The sequence below is a fragment of the Bos javanicus genome, chromosome X, assembly GCF_032452875.1.
Source record: "Bos javanicus breed banteng chromosome X, ARS-OSU_banteng_1.0, whole genome shotgun sequence".
Lineage (NCBI taxonomy): Eukaryota > Metazoa > Chordata > Mammalia > Artiodactyla > Bovidae > Bos > Bos javanicus.
In genome coordinates this window covers 33,023,179-33,047,645 of record NC_083897.1, presented here as the reverse complement: position 1 = coordinate 33,047,645, position 24,467 = coordinate 33,023,179, and the positions used below count along the sequence as shown (strand labels likewise).

The 24,467-nt window shown below is 42.1% G+C and overlaps 2 pseudogenes; both read left to right on the top strand.

Moving 5' to 3' along the window:
• LOC133242544 (piezo-type mechanosensitive ion channel component 2-like) overlaps positions 1 to 24,467 on the top strand; it is a 201,052-nt pseudogene that overhangs the window by 84,224 nt on the left and 92,361 nt on the right.
• Positions 13,583 to 14,536, top strand: LOC133242505 (pyruvate dehydrogenase E1 component subunit alpha, somatic form, mitochondrial-like; annotated as a pseudogene).

The window sequence follows — 24,467 nt, the reverse complement described above, 5'->3', positions numbered from 1 at the left end:
ACTGCTTCATCTCAATGGAGATGTAGAGGCGAGTGGAGGAAGGGCTAATGGCCAGGCTGGGTCTGGAGAGCACAGCGATGGGCACTGTAGCCGCAGGACCAGGTCTTCTGGCCCCAGATGCCGTACCTCTCTGCTTTTCCTCTGTTTCTCAATTACTTCCTTGAGGACTGTGCAATAGGTGAGGATTAATCATCTCTTTGCCGCCAGGCTCATTCCATGGCCGGCTTATTGGAAAGGTGTGATCGTGTATGCCAGCTGTGCTGGCTGCTTGTTCATGAAGGTGAAAGTGGAGCAAACACTTGTCCATCAGACGAGCTGACAACGTGATGGGGGCTGGAGGGCTGCATCTGTCTGTAGATAGCTGGGATGGCTCTGTCATTCAGCCAGATGGTGCTCATCAAATATTCAGCAGCCAGGGCGTTTACAAAGGCCTGTCGTGGGCCGCGCACAAGCAAAAGGGAGCCAGAGGCCAGGCTTCTGGATGTGGGGCTGCGCTTGGATTTTTGTTTGGAAATGAGGCACTGGCTTATTGCATTGAAGGAAAGGGGTGGGGGTAGTTACCTGGGGAATTAAACATATTTGTGGTCCAGAATTTTGCTATTGTTTGGACCATGTGTGTAATGCTCCGACAAGAGTCTCAATTAACGAGTCAGGCTGTATTAATTCTGGGGACACCTGTCGCAGGAAGATAGACCTACACTGAGTGGGGGGCCAGATGAAGTGTCGATTCATTCATTCATTCACTTAGTAGTCTGACAAATATTGGTGAGGCATTTACTCTTTATAAATGACATGTTGACAACTGGCAATAGCACAGAGAACAAAGGTAAACATAGCTCCAAAATCCAGAAATTTACTCTCCAGTTGGTAATACAAAAGGATGTTTAATTTTTTAGAATAGGTTGATCCTTACCATTGGCAGGATCTGTGTCTGTGAATTCGCCTACCTGCTAAAATTCATTTGTGACCCCCAAGTGATACTCTCAGTGCTTTCATGGTCATCGTTGGACCCTTGAGGAGGGGCAGGAAATTGGAGTTACCAGCTGTGCGTGTGTGGCAGAGGAATGTCAAGACCAGGCTCTCCCTCAGGGTTCAGTTCAGACTGTGAACAGGGCAGTAGTTAGTGCCACACATACCACATTTTTGTTCTTTGTGTTGGTGATATTGCTGCCTAAAATGTCCTGAAGTGCACTGCACTTCCTGAGCACAGGAAGGTTGGACATATGATTCTGCAATCCCACTCCTGGACATATATTTGGAGAAAACTCTAATTCGGAAAGATACATGCACCCCGCTGTTCATAGCAGCACTGTTTACAGTAGCCAGGACGTGCAAGCAACCATAATGTCCATTGACAGATGAATGGATAAAGAAGATGTGGTATGTATACTTAGTGTAATATTACTCAGCCATAAAAAACAATGAAATAATGCCATTTTCAGCACCATGGATGGACCTAGAGATTACCATACTAAGTGAAGTAAGTCAGACAAAGATAAATATCATCTGATATCACTTACATGTAGAATTGAAAGAAATGATACAAATTAACTTATTTATAAAAGAAAAGACTCACAGACATGGGGGGAAAAAACTACGGTTACCATGGGAAAAGGATCAAGGAGGGATAAATTAGGAGTTTGGGATTAGTAGATAAAAACTGCTATATATAAAACAGATGAACAACAAAGACCTACTGTATAGCACAGGGAAATTTATTTAATATCTTGGGATAACCTATAATAGAAAATAATAAGAGTATAATAGAATATAATATAAATAATAGAAAAAATATGATATATCAATATTTATATTGATACATATGGCAGAATGTGAAGAAGAACTATAGAGCCTCTTGATGAAAGTGAAAGAGGAGAGTGAAAAAGTTGACTTAAAGCTCAACATTCAGAAAACTAAGATCATGGCATCAGTCCCATCACTTCATGGCAAATAGATGGGGAAACAGTGGAAACAGTGGCAGACTTTATTTTGGGGGGCTCCAAGAAATTAAAAGACACTTACTCCTTGGAAGGAAAGTTATGACCAACCTAGACAGCATATTACAAAGCAGAGACATTACTTTGCCAACAAAGGGCCATCTAATGAAGGTGATGGTTTTTCCAGTAGTCATGTATGGATGTGAGAGTTTGACTATAAAGAAAGCTGAGCACCGAAGTATTGATGCTTTTGAACTGTGGTGTTGGAGCAGACTTTTGAAAGTCCCTTGGACTGCAAGGAGATCCAACCAGTTCATCCTAAAGGAAATCAGTCCTGAGTATTCATTGGAAGGACTGATGTTGAAGCTCAAATTCTAATACTTTGGCCACCTGATGTGAAGAACTGACTCATTTGAAAAGACCCTGATGCTGGGAAAGATTGAAGGTGGGAGGAGAAGGTGATGACAGAGCTTGAGATGGTTGCATGGCATCACCAATTCAATGGACATGAGTTTGGGTAAACTCCGGGAATTGGTGATGGACAGGGAGGCCTGGCCTGCTGCAGCCCATGGGATTGCAAAGTGTCAGACATGACTGAGCGACTGAAGTGAACTGAACTGAACTGATATCTGAATTCAGTTTCTTTTAATGAAACAAAAAGGAGGCTGGGATGTGCCTTGTGGGGAAAATGCATTTATCAGAGAGAGTACATTCAAGCAGAAGTCACAGCGCTGTTGGCTGTGAGTTCAGTGTTGATGAATCTGCAATAGGTATTGAGTAATGTGTCTCTAAACAGGTTACATATTGATTGGTTGATGAAAATGTTGTAACCAGTGGCTTCTGGGATCCTACTGTGTTTCCCCAAGGGCCATTATTCAGTATTATCTACTCAGTGTTCAGGGCATCATCACTGAGCATCACTGCCACAAGCAACAAGAGTTTGTGTGTGTGTGTGTGCGCGCGTGCACATTCAGTCACACAATCGTGTACAACTCTTTGCGACCCCATAGACTGTAGCCCACCAGTCTCCTCTGTCCATGGGATTTCCCAGGCAAGAATACTGGAGTGTATTGCCATTTCCTACACTAGGGAATCTTTCAACCCAGGGATTGAACCCACGTCTCTTGCATCTCCTCCATTGGCAGGTGGATTCTTTACCACTAGTGCCACTTGGGAAGCCCTGATGAGAGTTAAATGTGTATGTTTTGCACTGGAATGTGAGGCTCAGGGTTGACCTGAATGAACACAGATAAGGACTCTCGGGGGCTATGGTTGGTTACAGGATTACCGGCAATGCCTTCCTCCTTAAGGACCGAGTCTCTCCTGGAGAGATCATAGATATGTGAACAGGGGTCACCATCTGCCAGGAGCTCAGAATATGGCCCCGCCACCAGGACAGTGGGACCTGGTTGGAATGAGGAGGAGACACTCTTTCTGTTCAGCTTCAGGTTATAAGTTCTTTAAAATTAATTTTTATTGGCATATAGTTGCTTTACAGTGTTGTGTTAGTTTCTATTGTACAGCAAAGTGAGTCAGCTGTATGTGTGCATATTTCCCTTCTTTTTTGGATTCCCTTCCCATTTCAGGGACCTAAGAGCATTGAGTATAGTTCCCCTTGCTACAAGCAAGTTATAATTTTTGATGCAGCTGAATTTTGCACAAAGTGTCAATATAGATGTTGAGTGCAGAGATGTTACTGTGTCAAGAATTACATGAAGATGTAACAAGTAGATGAATTCCTTATAGGCTGTTTCACTCAGTTCTCTAGATTTTAGAACAGTTATATATTTTTAAGTGGTATTCAAGCAATTAAGTAATATGTACTGTTTCTCACAATAAGAAGATCCATACAATTCACAGAGCAGGAAAATGAACAAATTTAGTCCAAACACACAGACACAAAAAAACACAGATGCGGACAGATAATGTGGTAAAATAAACAATGACAAACATCAGAATTCCTCCAGTTCCAACTGTTTAGTTTAAAAATCCACTGACCTTTAGCAACAACAAGAGTGAGTGTCTGGATCTCAGGAGGGGTTCTGTGTGCTGTTCATTCTGAAATGGCATCTTTGTTCCTCTGTGGGTGGAGGGCATGCAGCCCAGTCATCCCTCTTCTAATCTCTGTGGGCCTCGCATTTCCTGCAGTTGGTTGGCTTGTTCTTTCTCCTCCTTCTTGGAGCCTTGGGATTGAATCTGGGAGGCATATGAGTTGTATCTAATCTCCAAGTGCCCACATGTGCCTGCACCTCACCATTCAGGGTCCCCCTGGCCAGTCACCCCAGAGGATTGGGGGTAGTGATCATAGAAATTTAACTGAAGATAAGCCATTCAGTGATTCAGTTTTCCCACCTGCCATGGACCATCCAAATACCAACATCAGACTCCTCCTTCCCCCTCTTCTCACATCTTCAGAAGACACCCCAGGTTCTGGGCTGTGTGATATGGTCCAGTCCATCCAGAGAAGGTTCTGTTTCCACCAGAGGGAGCCACTTTGTCCAAAACAGCAACAACTGGGGCATTTCAGGGCCTTTTAGGCAGTTCCCACTAACCCCACTTACTTGGCCACATTGATATCTTTTTTTCCTATAAAAAAATAATTTTAAGTAACTCTTTATTGTGAGTACTACTTGAATTTAATTTATGAAAAAACAAGCATTTTGGGGAAAGGAGACTGATGCAATCCAGTCAAATATCCTAGAAAGGAAAGTAGCACTAAGTGCAAGAACTTAATGATGAAACCAAAACACACTTTTCACCCCCACAGTGAAGTTCATTTGAGGGATAGAGCTCTGAGGGTAGGAAAAAAACATTTCAGAAAGGGAAGTACCCTATCCTAAGTATAAAGTTAGGAAGTAACCTATAGGTTACATAGGTAACAGTAGATGATACATTTTCTATATGAATGATGCAGTCCTGAGCATCTCAATGTTCGAAGTCAAGTCCTCTCAAGCTCTCACCCAGGAATGGCAGCAAAACTTCTAGGAAAGTAACTAACTTAATGACACCGCAGACATGAAACACAATTATCTCATCAACAGTGGTGATGATGGTTACCCTCTCACTGTTATCATCACTCAGGATACCCAACATCTCTGAAGTCTTCACTGGAGATTTTCCAAGTTAGGACTCAGGACACAAAGAAATGTTAATAAGTCAACATCTCTAAATTCAAGGAGTTTCCCATGTAATCCTGAGATTATACTTGGAAATTAAGAGTCAGTGCTTAAGTGTAACATCATATCAATAATATGATGAATATTATGATGGATAAGTGCGAGATCATGTCAATAATATGATGAATATGATGAATAACAGCACAAGTAGCTTAAGTTTGTTAGTCGCTCAGTCATGTCCTGCTTTTTGGAACCCCAAGGACTATAGCCCACCAGATTCTGTCCATGGAATTCTACAGACAAGAATACTGCAGTGGGTAGCCATTCCCTTTTCCAGGGGATCTTCCTGACCCAGTGACTGAACCCAGGTATCCTGCATTGTAGGCAGATTCCTTACTGTCTGAGCCACCATGATATAAATGATATATACATGTATATTATATATTCTGTAACTAAAGAGGATGGGAGGGCAGTTCCTGAAAGCTCTGATTTTGCTTGAGTGTCATTGATTTGTAGTCTGTTTTTCAGACAGTGTTTGGCCAACAATCCTGTGTGTTTTTGCGATGTCTTCTGAAATGTGCAAGCAAGGCCATGCCATCTGGGTGGAATGAACATGTGACTCTCCAGGCAGCAGTTTATCTGAGGCTGTTGGATTTGTGAGGCTGTCTGTTAAAGAGTCCAAGTCTGTGTCTTGAGGGGGTGGTTGGGGGGTTAATGCAATTGTATTTCCCCCCAATTGTTTGTAATAAAACTTCAGGAAGAGATACCCTTGAGGGATCTTAACATATCAAGTACTTTAGCTGCTTTTTGCTAATTTTTGATCCTGAGGGTAGTGATGGAGTGGAGAAGAAAGTGTGTATGTGTGCATGTATGGGAGTGTGTTCATGTGCATTTTCAATAGATCCAACGTCAGAAGGGAGTTATTTATGTCCAGGAGAGGAGAAGAAAGGACAGAGTGAGTTAGGAGAACTCAGAACATTCACCTGAATGTTTGCAAGGAGAGAAATACTGTAACATAAAGCCAGATTGTGGGGCATCACAGAAACTTCCCCAAAGCAGCCTGGGTTTTCGAGAAGTCTGTTAAAATGATGTCTCTACCCTATCCTGGAACTTGGCACTGCTTTTTCCCCCTTCTGCCTATAGAAAGCTTCATTCGTGGGAAGAAGTCCAGTCAGTGCCTGGCTGTTACATTCTGCAGAGCGTGTGTTCCCACCACCTAATCTGTGCCCAGCAGCCCGGACCCTGTGCCTGTGTGCAGACTGTGCCTGGTGCTTTATGACTCTCAGTGTCCAAGGGTATTTCCTTCCCATCTCCCTTCTTTCTTAACTTCCCTCCTCCATTCTTTTCATCTTCACTGTGGAATCCTGCAGACAGTGTGAGTCTTGTGAGGACTAATTTTGTTAATTAGTTGTGCTATAGGCAGTGCCCCCCTGGGTCTGGTATTTTGTCTAAGGACTCACTTATCCACCCACTTCTGGTCAAGGCTGCAGTGGTGATGGTCATGATCCTTACTGTCTTGTCTATTGTCTTCAAGCAATGGGGGGAAAAAAAAAGAAATGGAAAAAAAATGAAAAATTAATCATTGCCCTTTATAATTTCTTTTTAAATTTACTTTTTATTTTATATTGGAGCATAGTTGATTGACAGTGTCAGTGTTAGTTTCAGACGTACAGCAGATTGATTCAGTTATACATATACACTTATCCATTCTTTTGTCAGATTCTGTTCCCTGAATAGGTTATTACAGAATATTGAGCAGAGTCACCTGTGCTGTACAGGAGGTCCTTGTTCACTATCTATTTATATATAGTAGCCTGCATTTGTTAACCCCAGTCTCCCAATTTATCCCATCCCTGGCCTTTCGCTTTTGGTAACCATAAGTTTTTGAAGTTTATAATTTTTAAAAGCATCGTATGTGCTCTAATTAGTCTGTCTCAACTGTACCTAAGGGTTGCATGGAGCTCATTTCACTTTAATTCTTTTCTATTGCATTTTAAAAATGAAGAAATTGAAGCTGCATAATTCATTTAAAACACCACCAATAAGAAGTGGCAGAGCTAACAGAGGCACCCACATTTTGGGTTCTGATTCCGGGCTCTTCCTTAGCTATCATGTTGCTAGGTAACCACAGAGTGATGCCCCCTACCCCATAGGTACAGTCCAGTCCTCATGCAGGAGATTTTCATTCAGGGAACCACATCCCAGAGCTCATAGGTATTGAAAATGGTGGAGGAAAAGGCGAAATGGGATTGGGCCTAAACTTTTGGAATGGATGGAGAGTCTGAAATCAGGGCCCTGGCTTACACTTGCCAGGGGCATACTTACCTTTTAATTTCCTATCATTAAATAAGTTTGAGTTAAAAATCAGGGAAAGAAAATACACCTTAGGTATAATACTGCCAGCTCAGCAGTTTGAAGGCTTGTGGTTCTTCTCTGCAAGTATTTTACATTATCCAAATATAACATGAAGAATCCTATGTGAATAGGTGGTATGGTTTTTATGGCTATGCTGCTTTATAGTAAATCTGGAGAAGAAAGTTATACAGAAGCTAAGATGCCAAGGACCTCTTACCATATTTGAGCTGATAAAACCCAAGTGTGATGCTGTCTGTCGTATATGTATGTGTATATGTATCTGTCGTATGTGTGTGCGTACGATGTGTGATGTGTGTGTGAGATCTGTGTATGTGTGGTGTGTGTGTGTGTGTGATGTATGATGTGTATGTGTGCTTTAAGTCTGTATGTCTTTCTGATTGTCTATGTCTATAACTTATAGGAGAGGCTCCTCCATATACAGTAAATTCATTTGTAAGTGTGAAAAATGGAATACAGTTTTAGCACTTCACATTTAATTTTTGTTTAGACCTTTGTAGAATTGCTGAAAATACTATTTTCAGAAGAAATTATGTGTTCAGATCCTAATCTAGACACCCCCCAGCATAGTTCTTTGTACAGCATCACTCAGCACCAAACAGTATTTGCAGACACAGGCAAGCTATATATTTGTAAGCTCAAGTTTGAAAAATCTGATAAGTTGTAATATATCTTGTGATTAAATACTTTCAGTGATAAAGAGAACTTTCATAAATAATAATTTACTTTTTTAATGATTTTTGCATTTATTTCTACAGTGTAATTGTGAAAGGATATCCCACGTGGAACTCAAACCCCACTGAACTCCCATTCATCCATCAACCAATTACCTAAGACTGATGTTTAAATTTGCTCCAATTTTTTTAAAAAGATACCAACATTGCTTCTGAAGAAAACCATACAAATAAATATGAACTTGCTGGTGACTGCAGATGACTTTTAGGTGTAGTTCTCATGCAAAGCCTATATCATCTTGAAAATTAAATATATGCTTTCAAATTGTGGTGCTGGAGAAGACTCTTGAGAGTCCCTTGAACAGCAAGGAGATCAAACCAGTCAATCCTAAAGGAAATCAACTCTTAATATTCACTGAAAGGACTGACTATTCACTGAAGGACTGAAAAGGCCTTGATGCTGGGAAAGATTGAGGGCAGGAGGAGAAGGGGGTGACATGAGATGCTTGGATGGCATCACTGACTCAATGGACATGAATCTGAGCAAACTCTGCTGCTGCTGCTAAGTCGCTTCAGTCGTGTCCGACTCTGTGTGACCCCATAGACAGAGCCCACCAGGCTCCCCCATCCCTGGGATTCTCAAGGCAAGAACACTGGAGTGGGTTGCCATTTCCTTCTCCATGGGCAAACTCTGGGAAATGGTAAAGGACAGGGAAGCCTGGCGTGGTAGAGCCCATGGAGTTGCAAAAAATTGGACATGACTGAGCGACTGCACAACAAAATTCCCTTCTCTTTTTCAATTTGATTCCTTTTTTAAACCTCTTGAACCTCGTTACTGGAGCTCCCAGCAGGACCATGACTGCCTGGAAGCCCCCAGGGTCTGCATGGCTGGTGGGTTCCCTCTCACATTCAAATGGGAGCCCGGAGCTCAGGGTCACGGTTGCTCCTTCTGTTCCCTCCTCCCAAATGCTGTTCCCTTCATCTCTCCAAGTCTCACCCAAACTCCTGGGTCTGTTCAGATCCCCCTGACCCTGAGAATTCTGCACTGGCTTTAGTTGTTCGGAGTCATCAGTGTGAGGCTCCCGCTGCTCTGCACACAGCTCAGCAGTGGATGGCACTGCGATCTTTCCTGCATGTTGGTTGTATGTCACCGAATAGCCTTGGAGTACTGACAGGCAGAGTCAAGTCTAGTGACCATAAATCCTGGGCAGATCTTGGAAAGGGCTGCCATCAGCTTGAGGGCTTCCAGAGACACTTCTGACATTTCTTCCCAGGGCAGAGGTCTTTCCTGTTTCTCTTTCTTGAGGCTGGTTTGGCTCCACACTCATTTAATTGATGCTTCTCCCCCTATCCTGTCTGGGAGCTGATGATCCAGAGCTGAATGTGTGGTCTGTGTTCCAAGCCTCTTACGGTTAGTGGGGGAGATGGATACATCAACAGATAATACGTAATACACAATATAGTGGCAGGGCTTGGAAGAGGGTGTTGGGGAAACAAACAGAAATTGGCATCTGAGCCTCCAGGAATTCAGGAAAAGTGTGTTCCACATGGGGTAGGGGGCAGCCTGCAAGGCCCAGCGTGATCTGTCTGCATCCCTGGCCAGTCCACTCAAACCCGAAATATTTCCTCTGAAACAACAAATGCTGATCCTGCCTTATTAATCTCCTGTAAGATTTGTGAGGCTCAAAAATAATAAAAACCCCACAAATATTTAACAGATAGCTTACTACTTAAATGACACTCCTTCCAGAGTGTTATGTCTTTTAATAGCAACTGAAAATGACACAGATAGTTTGGTTGTCATCTCCATTGTGCTGATGGAGACTCTGGTCATAGAGAGCCTGAGTTCTCACCGCCCTTGTATAAAGGAGCTGAGAACCTGGCAACTGGTGTGGAGTGGCCCCCCACCCCGAGAAACCCCTCTTAGACCTACTTCCAGGAAAATAGAGTCTGTGTCTGCAGTGGGTGTGTTGCACATCCACCTGGAGGCAAAATTGCTGTCGGAGCATCTCGGCTAAGTGAGGATGTCCACTTCTGGTGGTGAAAGCTTATAATACCATCTGCTTTCTTACTTGTTTACCTGCTGGACTTCTTTGATTTTCTTTTGGGTTAGGTTTGTTTGGGTTTGTTTGCTTGTTTTTCAGTTTTAAAGATAACAAGAACTAATCTGAAGTGTAAGATGGAAGAACCCAGTTGCAGGATAGAACTTGCTTCTGAAATGATGAATTCCAAGTGTTCTTGAAGTTGCCTGCAAGCCCTCATGCTTCAAGAAAGGATTCGATTAGTGAGACCAATTAATTATCTAGAAAGAAAGGTCTCATTTTGTGAAACATCTACTGTCATTTTGTGTGTCCCTTTTGCTAACTTTTGTTTAGGGCTCGGCAGACAGCTAGAGACCTGTGATTTTAATGTTTTCAAAACACCACTCTGCAGTTATTGAGCAGTTCAGATACTGTTTGTCTGCCATAATCTTGCCCACAACCCTAAGAGCTGTGAGAGTTTATTTTTCAAGAAAAATCCAGCAATTCATTAGGGCCAGGCACAGACAGGAAAAAAGCGAGCCTGCAAATGTGTGAATCAAAAATACCTAATTTTGCATTTTTACTTGAACGAATGATGGGACATTATTATATTCCCAGTGCCAGCTCAGTTTCAGCCAAGCAGGAATGTTCCTGCAGGAAACCTCAGGGGGCATACATTTATTTATTTATTTATTTTTTAGGGGACATACATTTAAATCATCACATTCCCTGGAGCCTTAGTGTCTGTTAGTGATGCTGAGACACTGATGGGACCTGTCAGGCAGAGAAGAGTCAAGGATGACAAACTATGGGAATATAAATAAATAGAATATAACTGAATATAACTAAAAGTCACAGAATATAACTAAAATTTTGTATATGTTTTACAGAATATAACTAAAAGTCACATCTAATCTTTTAGCAAGTGGCCTCTTCCTGTGTCATCTTTTCTTGCCGAGGGAAGAATTGTTTTCTCTTTTGTTTGGTTTTAAATCAGTCCCCAAATCCTAAACTTTGAAAACCAGGAAACTGAAGTTTCTAACTTGTTTCATAGAGAAGCATTTTTTAAGAGAGAGAGCAATATTGGGTCAGATGGAGAATAGATCGACTTGGCCTCAAGAGAGTTCCTGCATTGGTGGCACCAGCACTTTTTGGGCTCGCATTATGCACATTAAGATGCCTCTTGCCTTCACGGATTCTCTCTCCAGTGATTGTAGTAAACAAAGAAGTAATTCCATTACAGACTGTGATTAGTGCTGTGGAGAAAGTCAACAAGATGCTGAGATGGAAAGTGTATCAGGCAGCTTTTGCTGCATAACAAATAATCATATCTCAGTGACAATCGGGAATCAGCATTTCTTGCCCACATCTGTGTCTCAGGCAGGAAAGTGAGGACATTTTGCCCAGCACGAGGCCTGGCCATATTAGGAAATATGCTCTTAGCTTCTGGGGATTAGATAGAGATTATAGAGTGTGGACATCTTTGGGGGCCATTATTATGTCAGATACTTTTCAAATGGATAATTAACAAATAAAAGATTTGATCAGAAAATTTTAGAATATATGAATAACCTAATGTTTTAAAACAATGTATTGATAACCAATAAAATGGAAGGACAAATATTATATTTGTTTATAAACTAACAAGTAGAAAACAATGGCTGTCTACTTTCTGGTTTAAAGATGTTTTCATGTGCGTGTGTGTGTGTGTGTGTGTGTGTGTGTTAGTCGCTCAGTTGTACCCCAGTCTTTGCAACCCTATCAACTGTAGCCCACCAGGCTCCTCTGTCCATAGTGTCATATGCTACTGCTACTGCTAAGTCGCTTCAGTCGTGTCCGACTTTGTGTGACCCCACAGACGGAAGCCCACCAGGCTCTGCCATCCCTGGGATTCTCCATGCAAGAACACTAGAGTGGGTTGCCATTTCCTTCTCCAATGCATGAAAGTGAAAGTGAAGTCACTCAGTCGTGCCCGGCTCTTAGCGACCCCATGGACTACAGCCTACCAGGCTCCTCTATCCGTGGGATTTTCCAGGCTAGAGTACTGGAGTGGGGTGCCATAATGAAGAATATAAAAACATCAACCTAAAACACCAACTGGACTGTCATCCTGGAGTGTCTCATGAAAATCAAAAATGTATATTTAAACTGCTCACAGAAGTATTCACATCTGTCTAATTATTAAATAGAAATCAAGCTTAATTGAAAGTTGTTAGACTCTAGAGATGTGTAATAGGCTTTTCACGGTGTCTGGAGATGAGAGATGGGATCTGCCAGGACTGAGCTCTGTGCTGAGGAAGCAGACCACCCCTGGACACTTGTTCATGAACCTGTTGTACCTGAGAAAACCTGATCAGTAGACACTGTGAGTGGACATTTTGAGCTGATAGTTAGATGTCACCATGAAGCCCTTAATGAATTTGAAGAAGATGCTGAAAGGATGTTCTGAAATTCTAAGGAACAATCATTCAGATTTATACACTCTTGAAAATATTTTACCTTCAAGAATGGAGCGAAGCCCTCTAATGTCTCCCCTGGAACTTCTTTTTTTTTTTTCCTTTTGCGAAAGAACAAGAATAATGAAACCATTGGTAATGAACTTGTTATATTCATGTTTATATATATATATATATTTTATGACCATTTATATATATATATATATATATATATATCTCTCTCTCTCTCTCTCGAGGATTGTGGATTTAACTTTTCTTGGAGATACAAGTCAAAGAGCACCTAACTGCAATTTGGGGAGGGGGCTGCTCCCTCGAAGGCCTTGGGATGGGGTCCCCTTCCTTATGCAGTTATAGCATCTGAATGACAGAAAATAAATGATAGAAAAGAAATAGGAACGCCCATTGCAAAGTGTTCAGTTTTACTTAAAGTAGAATCCTAATTCTAATATATGAGCATAAAGCACAATTACTAGCATATTTAAAATAAACATTATCCAAATATATGTGGTAATAAGGAATTCAGTAGCAATGGAAAAGAGATATTTAAATGTATATAAATATAAATACACTGCAAAATGAATAGAATTAGCATGCATTTATGCCTCCTTGCAGAGCCCTGCAATACATCTTTTCTGCTCCAAACTTCAGTGTTTTGGTTTGGTCTCACTGTGTGTTGGGCACACGGACTTGTGTCTGATAACAGTTTCGTTTAATCCCTTAATAGCTTTATTCCCCCTGATCCCTATTTTACCCCTCCCTCTGCCCAGTGTTAACCACTAGTTTGATCTCTATCTGTGACTCTGCTGCTTTATTTGTCATATTCACTAGTTTGTTGTATTTTCTCAGATCCCACATATAAGTGATACTATACAGTATTTGTCTTTCTCTGGTTTATCTGATAATCTTTAATTACTCGTGAAAAGCTGCACATTTGTTCAAGCCTTAAGCCTCTAGAAAAGGAGACTTGGACTCACCTGGGCCATAGTGTTCGGCTCGTTGGGGGTTTGCAGCTACAGCCACTGCCTGTGCTCCATGAGGAAGATGCTCACCGCTCTTCACATGTTGTTGGGTGTCGTCCAGAAGCCGGCAAGTAGAGTGCTGGTGGCATCCCGTCATTTTGCAAATGATGCTACTTTTGAAATTAAGAAATGTGATCTTCACTGGCTGGAAGAGGGCCCTCCTGTCACTATAGTGCTTACCAGGGAGGATGGACTCAAATACTACAGGATGTTGCAGGCTGTTCGCCAAATGGAGTTAAAAGCAGATCAGCTGTATAAACAGAACATTATTTGTGGTTTCTGTCACTTGTGTGGTAGTCAGGAAGCTTGTTATATAGGCCTGGAGGCTGGCATCAACACCACAGACCATCTGATCACAGAGTACCAGGCTCATGGCTTTACCTTTACTCGTGGACTCTCTGTCCAGGAGATTCTCACAGAGCTTACAGGATGAAGAGGTGGTTGTGCTAAAGGAAAAGGAGGATTGATGCATATCATATGTATGCCAAGAATTTCTATGGAGGCAATGACATCATGGGAACTCAGGTGCCCCTGGGAGCTGGGATTGCTCTGGCCTGTAAGTATAATGGAAAAGATGAGGTCTGTTTGACTTTGTATGGCGATGGTGCTGCTAATCAGGGTCAGATCTTTGAAGCTTAAAATATGGAAGCTTTGTGGAAATTGCCTTATATTTTCATCTTTGAGAATAACCAGTATGGGATGGGAACATCTGTGGAGAGAGCAGCAGCCAGCACTGATTACTACAAGAGAGGTGATTTTATTCCTGGGCTGAGGGTAGATGGAATGGATATCCTGTGTGTTTAGAAGGCCACAAAATGTGCAGCTGCTATTGTAGATCTGAAAAAGGGCCTATACTGATGGAGCTGCAGACTTACTGCTACCACGAACACAGCATGAGTGATCCTGGAGTGAGTTACCATACCCGAGAAGAGATTCAGGAGGTTAGAAGTAAGAGTGACCCTATCATGCTCCTCAAGGACAGGATGGTGAATAGCAATCATGCCATTGTTGAAAAATTAAAGGACATTGATGTGGAAGTGAGAAAAGAAATTGAGCATGCTGCCCAGTTTCCTACCGCTGATGCTGAACCACCTTTGGAAGAACTCAGCTATCACATCTACTGCAATGATCGACCTTTTGAAGTCTAGGGTGCAAACCAGTGGATCGAGTTTAAGTCCATCGGTTAAGGCGAGATATGTACACCTTCAGCATATTTGGCAGCAACTGTAAGGAATGCTTTGTGTTCTCAATTTTGTCAAGGAAGAAAACTCATACAGAGAAGGTGTGTAGATTAAGATAGTGTTTGCATGTGGTTTGTACAATGTTGCACTAAAAGAGGTGATTGCACACCTAAGGTTATTTTAGTTATATAGGTCTAAAATAGGTAATAGTTTGCTTAACCCTCCAAATTATTTCTTTAAAATCGTTTTATTTGATTTAGTTGTATACTAGTTTTAACACATACTTTAGTTACTAAGGGCTTCCCTTATGGCTCAGCTGGTAAAGAATCCGCCTGCAATGTGGGAGACCTGGGTTTGATCCCTGGGTTGGGAAGATCCCCTGGAGAAGGTAAAGGCTTCCCCCTCCAGTATTCTTGCTAGGAGAATTCCAAGGACTATATAGTCCATGGGGTCACAAAGAGTTGGACACGACTGAGCGACTCTCACTTTAAGCCTCTAGAACACCTCGTCACCCTCTCTGATACTTAAATCAATCAGCTATCCCCTTACCCCCTGGGAAACAGGAAAGCTTCCAGTGAAGGGACCTTGTGTTGTTTACCTTTGTCACCACGTCAGCCAATATATTGCTGACATAAAGTGTGCAGCCATCAAGAGTTAGAATGCATGGGGAATGATTAAGGGCTGTGTGAATGATGGAACTCTGAGCCACAAAAGCAATGTGGAAACTCAACAGTCAGAGCTAGCTAGTGGTCCAGAGGTTTCAGTTACCAAAGGTCAAAAGCCAGTGTACCAGAGAGAGATGGAGGTATGCAAAGACAGATGTGCATGGGCAGGCAGTTCCAGGACTGGAGTGGTCATCATCGGGCATGAAACATGCAGGCAGCCAGGAAGGGGGCCATCGCAAGAGTTAAGTAGTCACTGGTGGAATGACCTCCTGAAGAGGTAGGCCTGTGTTTGTTTTCTTTTTATTACTTTTTGGCCATACTTTGAGGCATCTGGGATCTTAGTTCCCTGATCAGGGATTGAACCTGTGACTCTGCAATGCAAGCTCGGAGTCTTAACCACTGAACCACCAAGGAAGTCCCAGGCCTATGTTTGAGAATTGCTGTGACATCTCTCAGTTGGCTAGATGCCAGTGCCCTAGTGTGGCTGCCCATCCCAGTGCAGGGACAGCAACTCAGTGACCAGCACAGGTCATCCCCATGGCTAAACACATTGCAGCCTCAGAAGGCAAAGCGAGTTTGGTCATTTTGTAGCTGGTTTGAAAAAGGAGTCCTTTTCTGAAGGGAGCATTTCTAGATTCAGGGAGTATGATGCCTACTCGGTGGTGGCTGGGAAAGCTGTGGGTAACAGGAGACCTGGGTTTACATGTTCTTCTGTATATGCAGGTATTGGCCACTTTTCAAATACGTTCCACACCTGCCAGGTGAGGAGGAAGCTGTGCCTCTGAATGCAGTCAGGGACTGGGGAACTCTGCTGGGGAGGAGGGCTGGGGTAGGTTATATTCACTCCTATATTTGCTATTTCTGCATAATTTGGGGTCCTATAGATCTGAGTTGCCTTTTATGTGATTTTCCTTCCCTAAATAACTTCTTTCTGCACTCCTTACACAGAAAATCTGTTGATTGCAAATCCTCTCACTTTTTGCCTTAAAATGGCTTTTATGCTTGCCTTCATTTTTGAAGGACAGCTTCACTAGGTACAGAATTTTTGGTTGAAGAACTTTTCTGTTTCAGCACCATGAATATGTCATTCCAGCTTCTTCTGGTTCCATAGTTTTTAGATGATGTCAGTCATGTATCTTGTCATTATCCACTTTTACATAATATGTTATTTATTTCTGGCTCTTTTAAGCTTTTTCTCTTCTCTTAGACTTTCAGTAGTCTGGCTGTGATGTATCCCAGGGTGACTTTCCTTTGTTTTATTGCCCTTGGGGTTCTTTGAGATTCTTAGATTTCTCTAAAGGTGAGAACTGGCTGAAAAGGACATGAAGAACATTTTGGGTCTTGTTGCAATGGTTTCACCTATGCAAACATTTGCCAAAACTCATTGCACTTTACTTTTAGCATCTATGCATCTCACTGTATGCAGCCTAGACAAGTGACTTAAAGCTTTAATGCAAAAAATGTGTAACCTATGGAAGCTAGATGTGTTGATTTTCCTTAATAAATGGGTCTATTAGAACTAAGTCTGGGGATTCAATTTGCCATTTCATTTCTGAGGACATTTTTAAAATCTGTGGGCATATTTTATCTTCTAAATGATATAAGTCCTGGTTAAAATGAAAAAAAAAAAAGGTAATGTAGTAAAAAAGAAAGATACTTTAAAATCACTTTCTAAACCATTAGGGGAGGATCTTCATACTAAGAAGATGTGCTCAATAGAAAAGTAATCTATGAAACTGAAAGGGACACATCTTGAGATCTGTGTGTATGTGAAATAGAGAGAAAGGAAGTTAAGGAGGAAGGAAGGAAGGAAAAGATGAATGACTTTGAAAGTGATGGGATGGAGGATTTGTTAATTTGGCTTCTCTATTTCACGGCAGATGTTGGGGTGTGGATGCAGGCCAGTAGGCTAACACTAGGTAATTTTTTGAGCTCAAGGAGTTGAACTCTGCAGAGACACTTCATTGTCATGCGCTAATGTTCTCCTCCCCTCAGTCCTTCACCCTGTGTCAACCACTGTAAATTAACATAGGACTTCTTGAGTTCACCTGTGACATTCCTTCATCTTTGCATTCATTCAGCCAATACTTGTTCTGTGCTAACTACCTGCTAAGCATTCTTTTATGCATCAGAAATATAGTGATCACAAGCAGGGCAAACAGGATCCTTATACTCGTGTGCTTGTGTTTGTGAGAGAGAGAATCAGGTGATAAGAAAAATAAATAAGGTGATTGCAAGTACCAGGGTGCACACAGCAGGGTCTTGTGATAAGGAACACCTGAGGTGACTGTGTCTGTTACAACTTAAATGACCAATGAAGGTCTAAACATCACATCTCGGGCCTGAGCCAAAGGGACAGACAGGCATGTACCATCTACAGAGAGAAATTTTATTGTCTTCTTGCTAGTTTCCTAGGTAGGTGAAAAAATACCATGGGAGTCATTGGATGAAAAATTAACAAAAAGGCTGGTTTTCCACAGTGTGCTGGGCTCTTTCTGGGGAGAGAAGTTGAGGACAGTCTGTGTCTCTGCCTGTTAGCCCCCTGTGTGGATGACTTAGTGTCCAGGACTCAAGAGTACAGAGAACAAAGAGAATCAGGGCTGGCCGATGGCTGCCCACAGCCCTGCAGCCAGAGAGGTAAGCATGGGGCTGGGGAGATAAACACACCAGGTCACGAGGCAGTTAGTCATGGTCACCTGTGCATGTTCCCCAAGGGAACAAGATGGTAACAATACAAACTGTCTCTCCTGCTGGGCCAGCGGGACAGGAAGACTCCAAGCCAGCAAAGCTGGACATCTCATGCCCGCCAAGAGCAGATGTGAACACAGCTCGATGAAACATGCGGATGATCTTTAGTCTGTACATGGACCACTCCCCGGAGTGTGTAGACACCCCAGACTGAGGCTCTGAGTCTACACTAGTGTGAAGCTGGAGGCAGTGACTGTTCATGGCTGATGCTCAATCAGTTTGGAGCCAAATTGGGCTTCCTTGAAAGAGAGGTGAAAGGAAAGGACAGGGCAGAGTCCCGTGGGCTAGAAGGTAGGCCTTGTTTCCAAGTCACATGTATTGTTTTCCTAGAGGGACTGTGGGAGGGCTCTGTGCAGGAAGCTAACAGGTGGAAGAACGAGTGATTGTGGGAGAACTTGGTGCAGGAGGTCCCAGAGGCTAACAACCAAAAGAATGCCCCCTGAGATCAGCCGGCCTCCAGGGGAATGGACTCGATCACCTGGTGGTTTCCTCACTCATTACCATTTGCAAGTCCCTTGGTGTACCAGAGGTCAAATTGCCAACACCTGCTGGATCATCAAAAAAGCAAGAGAGTTCCAGAAAAACATCTATTTCTGCTTTATTCTTCATACTGGAGAGAGACCTTATAAATGTACTGCTGCTGCTACTGCTAAGTTGCTTCAGTCGTGTCCGACTCTGTGCGACCCCATAGACAGCAGCCCACCAGGCTCCACCGTCCCTGGGATTCTCCAGGCAAGAACACTGGAGTGGGTTGCCATTTCCTTCTGCAATGCATGAAAGTGAAAAGTGAACGGGAAGTCGCTCAGTCATGTCCAACTCTTTGAGACGCCATGGACTGCAGCCAACCAGGCTCCTCCGTCCATGGGATTTTCCAGGCAAGAGTGCTGGAGTGGGGTGCCATTGCCTTCTCCATTACATTTATAAATGTACAAAATGTAGCAAAGCCTTTATCTGTTACTCACAACTAACCTATCACTAGCAAATTCATACTAGAGAGAAACCTTATTAATGTAAAGAATGTAACAAAGCATTTCATCGTCTCTCACATTTTACTGGACATCAGCAAATTCATACTGGAGAGAAGCCTTATAAATGTAAAGATTTTAACAAAGCCTTTATTCAGTGCTCAGATCTTACTCAACATCACTGAATTCATATGGGGCAGAGATGTTATAAATGTACAGAATGTGGCAAGGCCTTCATTGAGGGTTCCAGTCTTACTAAACAACAGTGAATCCATACTGGGGAGAGACTGTATAAATGTACAGAATTTGGCAAAACCTTTAATCGGAACTCAATTCTTACTACACATTTGTGAGTTCATCCTGGAGAGAAGCCTTATAAATGTACAGAATGCAGCAAAGCCTTTAGTCATAGTGGTTGGCTCACTAAACATCTGAGAATACACACTGGAGAGAAACCCTAGTAATGGAACAAGTGATAGAAGAGGTTTGCCCTAAACATGCATCAGAAAACACAAGAGTTTATACAAGAAACATATAGAAATGATGTAACAAATATGTAGAAAGGTATTTAATCAAAAGTTAAATCGATGTAAATATCAGAGATTGCATACTAGAAGGCATTTCATCAAACTTGTTTTGAGAAGTTTCTCTAAAGGAGAATGACTGTAGGGAGTACTCCATAGTTAAAACACATAGAAAATGGATATATTAGCATGAATCATGAGATGAGGGTTGATGGTTAGAAAGTTACAATTCTTAGCAATGTATGTATGCTTGTTAATAATGACATGATTTGAGATTATTTGAAGTAAATGTAATTCGGCACTCAAATAATCCATACTGTGCTTTCTTTCTAGTGTGTTTGCAAACATGGGTTTTTTATGGTTTATTAAAGATTAGCCTTTTTATATAGTGTTGCAACCATTTCTATCTATTCTCCATTAGAAGATGAAGGATACTGTAGTGTAAAATGTACAATGAACATCTAAGTGGAGATGTTTGGCATTGCTGTGAAATATCCTGGAGGTTGCCATGATGTAAGTGATCATTTAATCTTTCCATGTATTAAAGTAAGACAGAAGTTGGTTGTAAGGTTTCAGTAGAAATATCCTTGATTTGTAAGAAGAACACAATGACAGTTCACTGCAATATTTATGTATCTTTGTAATATCAGCACAAGTCATGATTATTACTTGACAATGTTGAAATAAAGACAGTGGTAACCTAGAAATGTCGGAGAAGGCAATGGCACCCCACTCCAGTACTCTGGCCTGGAAAATCCCATGGATGGAGGAGCCTGGTAGACTGCAGTCCATGGGGTCGCTAAGAGTCAGATACAACTGAGAGACTTCACTTTCATTTTCTGCTTTATTGATTCTGTGGATCACAATAAACTGTGAAAATTCTGAAAGAGATGGGAATACCAGACCACCTGACCTGCCTCTTGAGAAATCTGTATGCAGGTCAGGAAGCAACAGTTAGAACTGGACATGGAACAACAGACTGGTTCCAGATAGGAAAAGGAGTATGTCAAGGCTGTATATTGTCACCCTGCTTATTTAACTTATATGCAGAGTACATCATGAGAAACGCTGTGCTGGAAGAAGCACAAGCTGGAATCAAGATTGCCGGGAGAAATATCAATAACCTCAGATATGCAGATGACACCACCCTTATGGCAGAAAGTGAAGAGGAACTCAAAAGTCTCTTGACGAAAGTGAAAGAGGAGAGTGAAAAAGTTGGCTTAAAGCTCAACATTCAGAAAACGAAGATCGTGGCATCTGGTCCCATCACTTCATGGGAAATAGATGGGGAAACAGTGGAAATACTGTCAGACTTTATTTTGGGGGGCTCCAAAATCACTGCAGATGGTGACTGCAGCCATGAAATTAAAAGACACTTACTCCTTGGAAGAAAAGTTATGACCAACCTAGATAGCATATTAAAAAGCAGAGACACTACTTTGCCAACAAAGGTCAGTCTAGTCAAGGCTATGGTTTTTCCAGTGGTCACGTATGGATGTGGGAGTTGGACTGTGAAGAAAGCTGAGCGCCGAAGAATTGATGCTTTTGAACTGTGGTGTTGGAGAAGACTCTTGAGAGTCTCTTGGACTGCAAGGAGATCCAACCAGTCCATTCTGAAGGACATCAGCCCTGGGATTTCTTTGGAAGAGATGATGCTAAAGCTGAAACTCCAGTACTTTGGCCACCTCATGTGAAGAGTTGACTGATTGGAAAAGACTCTGACGCTGGGAGGGATTGGGGGCAGGAGGAGAAGGGGACGACAGAGGATGAGATGGCTGGATGGCATCACTGACTCGATGGACGTGAGTCTGGGTGAACTCCGGGGGTTGGTGATGGACAGGGAGGCCTGGCGTGTTGTGATTCATGGGGTCTCAAAGAGTCAGACACAAGTGAGTGACTGAACTGAACTAAACTTTCATCATAATAGCATTTTTGCATTCAAAAGACTTCTGACTAAAATGTTTAGCTTAAAAAGTAAATGTAAATCCTGCGCCTTGAGGAGGTAAGGCCATGGTGTCCAGTGATTGGAATGTCACTGGCCCTCCAGCTTTTCCACATGAAGTTAAGAGTTGAATTCTGGAGAGTACAGCTTACAATGTGCTACTCTTTCATTATATTTAACAGGGGAGTATTACTCATTTTTCAAAATGTGTCTTTATGTGTATCAGTCAAGCTGATGGAGTGTTTAGAGCATATGAATGGAATAATAAAATACCTTAAAATGCATTATTTCTCCAGTAGTGAGTAAGAACAGATACCTCATCACCAGGCTGACTGTGATGGCATTTCTGGTACCATTTGTGATTGACTCAAAAGTCTGTTTATTTCTCTACATACTCGTCCATGCCATCAACACTGTCACTGTTGATCTCTCAGTGAGTTCTCGTGCTTGGTCCTTGAGGTTACTGTATGAAGATGGTTTGGGGCAGGCAGTTCTGGTGGACCAGATTTCAGGCTGAAATATCACAAGCAGCTTCATGTGTGTGAGACCTTCCCCAAAGCATCTTTCTCTTGATTCTTCTTTTGTGTATCAACAAATGTCAAAGATAAACAAAGAAGCTGTTGTTGTTGTTGTTTTAGTCGCTAAGTTGTGTCTGACTCTTTGCGACCCCATGGACCATAGCCTGACAGACTCCTCTGTCCATGGGATTTCCCAGGCAAGAATGCTGGAGTGGGTAGCCATTCCCTTCTCCAGGGGATCTTCCTTACCCAGGGATCAAAACCATGTCTCTTGCATTGGCAGGAGGGTACCACTGGGCCACCAGGAAAGCCCGCTTGTTTATTCACTCTGTCCCTAAACCAGGGTTTATTGTAGACTTACATAAGTGTTTCAAGACCCAAAGTTCTTGTCAAAGGAGAGAGGACAGCAAGTTGAACATCAGGTATTTGTCTCCTGGCTTTAGGAAAACATTACCATACTTGCTTTGTGCATTTTTTTTTGGCGGGGGGTGGGGGTGGGATGGGACTGAAATATTGTAAAGAGAACCTCAGATATTGTGTCATCCTCCCTAAGTCAGTGTACATCTGTGAATAATTGGATGTTCTCTTGCAGAATCATGATGCTACACTGGTACTTAATACAAGTACCAGCCAGTCCCTAGCACCATCTAATACCAGTCAGTGCTTACACTTCCTGATCTCAGCATGCTTCTAAAGTCCACACTTACTATAAAAATTTTTTTCAGCTTTAAATTTTTTTTAAAATTTTTACTGAGTTATAATTACATACAATATTATATTACTTTCAGGTATACAGCATATTGATTTGATATTTTTATACGTCACGAAATGGTCACCACTGTAGGACCAGTTACCACTGTCACCACCGATTCTTTTCCTTTGCCACATCTCGACCTCTGTATTGAGATTGTGTCCCCCGATTCTTTCCCAGCTTCGCTGGGTTTCTCTTCCTGTCACTAGCTTCTGAGGAAACCAGTTCCTCTGTCTTGCAGCACCAGTTAATTGTCTGGAGTGTCTGTTTGTGGCTTTGTTTACCTTGTCAGTCTACCCTCTGATTCACATAAACTCAAATTGCTCCTCTTTGGCAGCTGGGGACAGTTTCATGGTGACTTCTTGTCCATTGTTGATGGCTGCCTCGTCTTTTCTCTTTTCTGTCCTTCTAGCACAGCGGGAGGTACCAAGCCCATTTAGAATTCTGGACCTGGCATCCACCATCTGTCCTGAGGGTGGACATTTAGGCATTTTCCAGCCTTTGGCTCTTGTAATGAAAAACTTGTGCACGCCTGTATTTTTTGCCAGGTATTCTAGGGGTAGATTACTGAGTACAATCAAAGAGTAAATTCTTGTGGAATTTTGATGAACATTGCCAAGTTTCTCTCCCTAAAATTTTGGCAGCAGTTTCAGCAGTTATTTCCCCAGAGCCTCACCAACAGAACGTGTTGTCACACTCGAGGATTTTTTTTGCCAGCCTGACGAGTGAGAAATGGTAACTCAGTGTCCTTCTAATTCTCATTAATCCTGAGTCATTTTTTTGTAGAGCGGAGCTCAGGCCGAGGTTCTTTGCCATCTCCTGAGTGGAACTCTAAGAGTAAGAGGTTCTTCTAAGATGGTTAAAGATTCATTGATGCAGGATTCGGCAATTGAAACATTTTTTTTTTCTAGTTTGTATGACCTTAACCTTTTGCCTATTTGAATATTGATATAATGAAAACAACTGCCGTGGACCAAGTACTGTGTCACATCATTTCCAGTCTGTGCAGTAGCCCCACAGATCAGGGATTGGCAAACTTTTTTCTAAAGAGGGAGAGGCCATATTTCAGGTTCCATAGGCCATACAGTTTCTGTGGTAGCAGAAGGTGATGAACATGCTATGTTCCAATAAAACTTTATTTAAAAAAAAAGGAAGCTAGTAGGACTGGCTGCTGGCCATCCTTTGTGACTCCATCTCACAGGTAAAGAAAGCTGAAGAAAACCAAGCAGCTACCCGGAGACCTGTAGCCACACACATTGACCCACGTTCAAGAGAAGGTCTGCCTGGCTTTCTACATCCAGCCACACTGAATACTTGAATTATAGTGTTTTTTTTTGGTTTTGTGTTGTTTATTTTCCTATCCCTGTAGCTCTGGGAACATTGTCTTTAGTCTCAACTCTTATCAGCTGTTCTCATTTTCTGAATATTTTGAAGAAAGTCAGGGAGTAAAATTTGCATGTCATAATACCTCTGTGGGTATGCTTCTGAATAGATCTGTACATTAAAATATTATTAAATAATATATCAAGTGAAAGGCTGTATATTTGAACTGTAGTCTGGTGAACATCCCCAGTTTT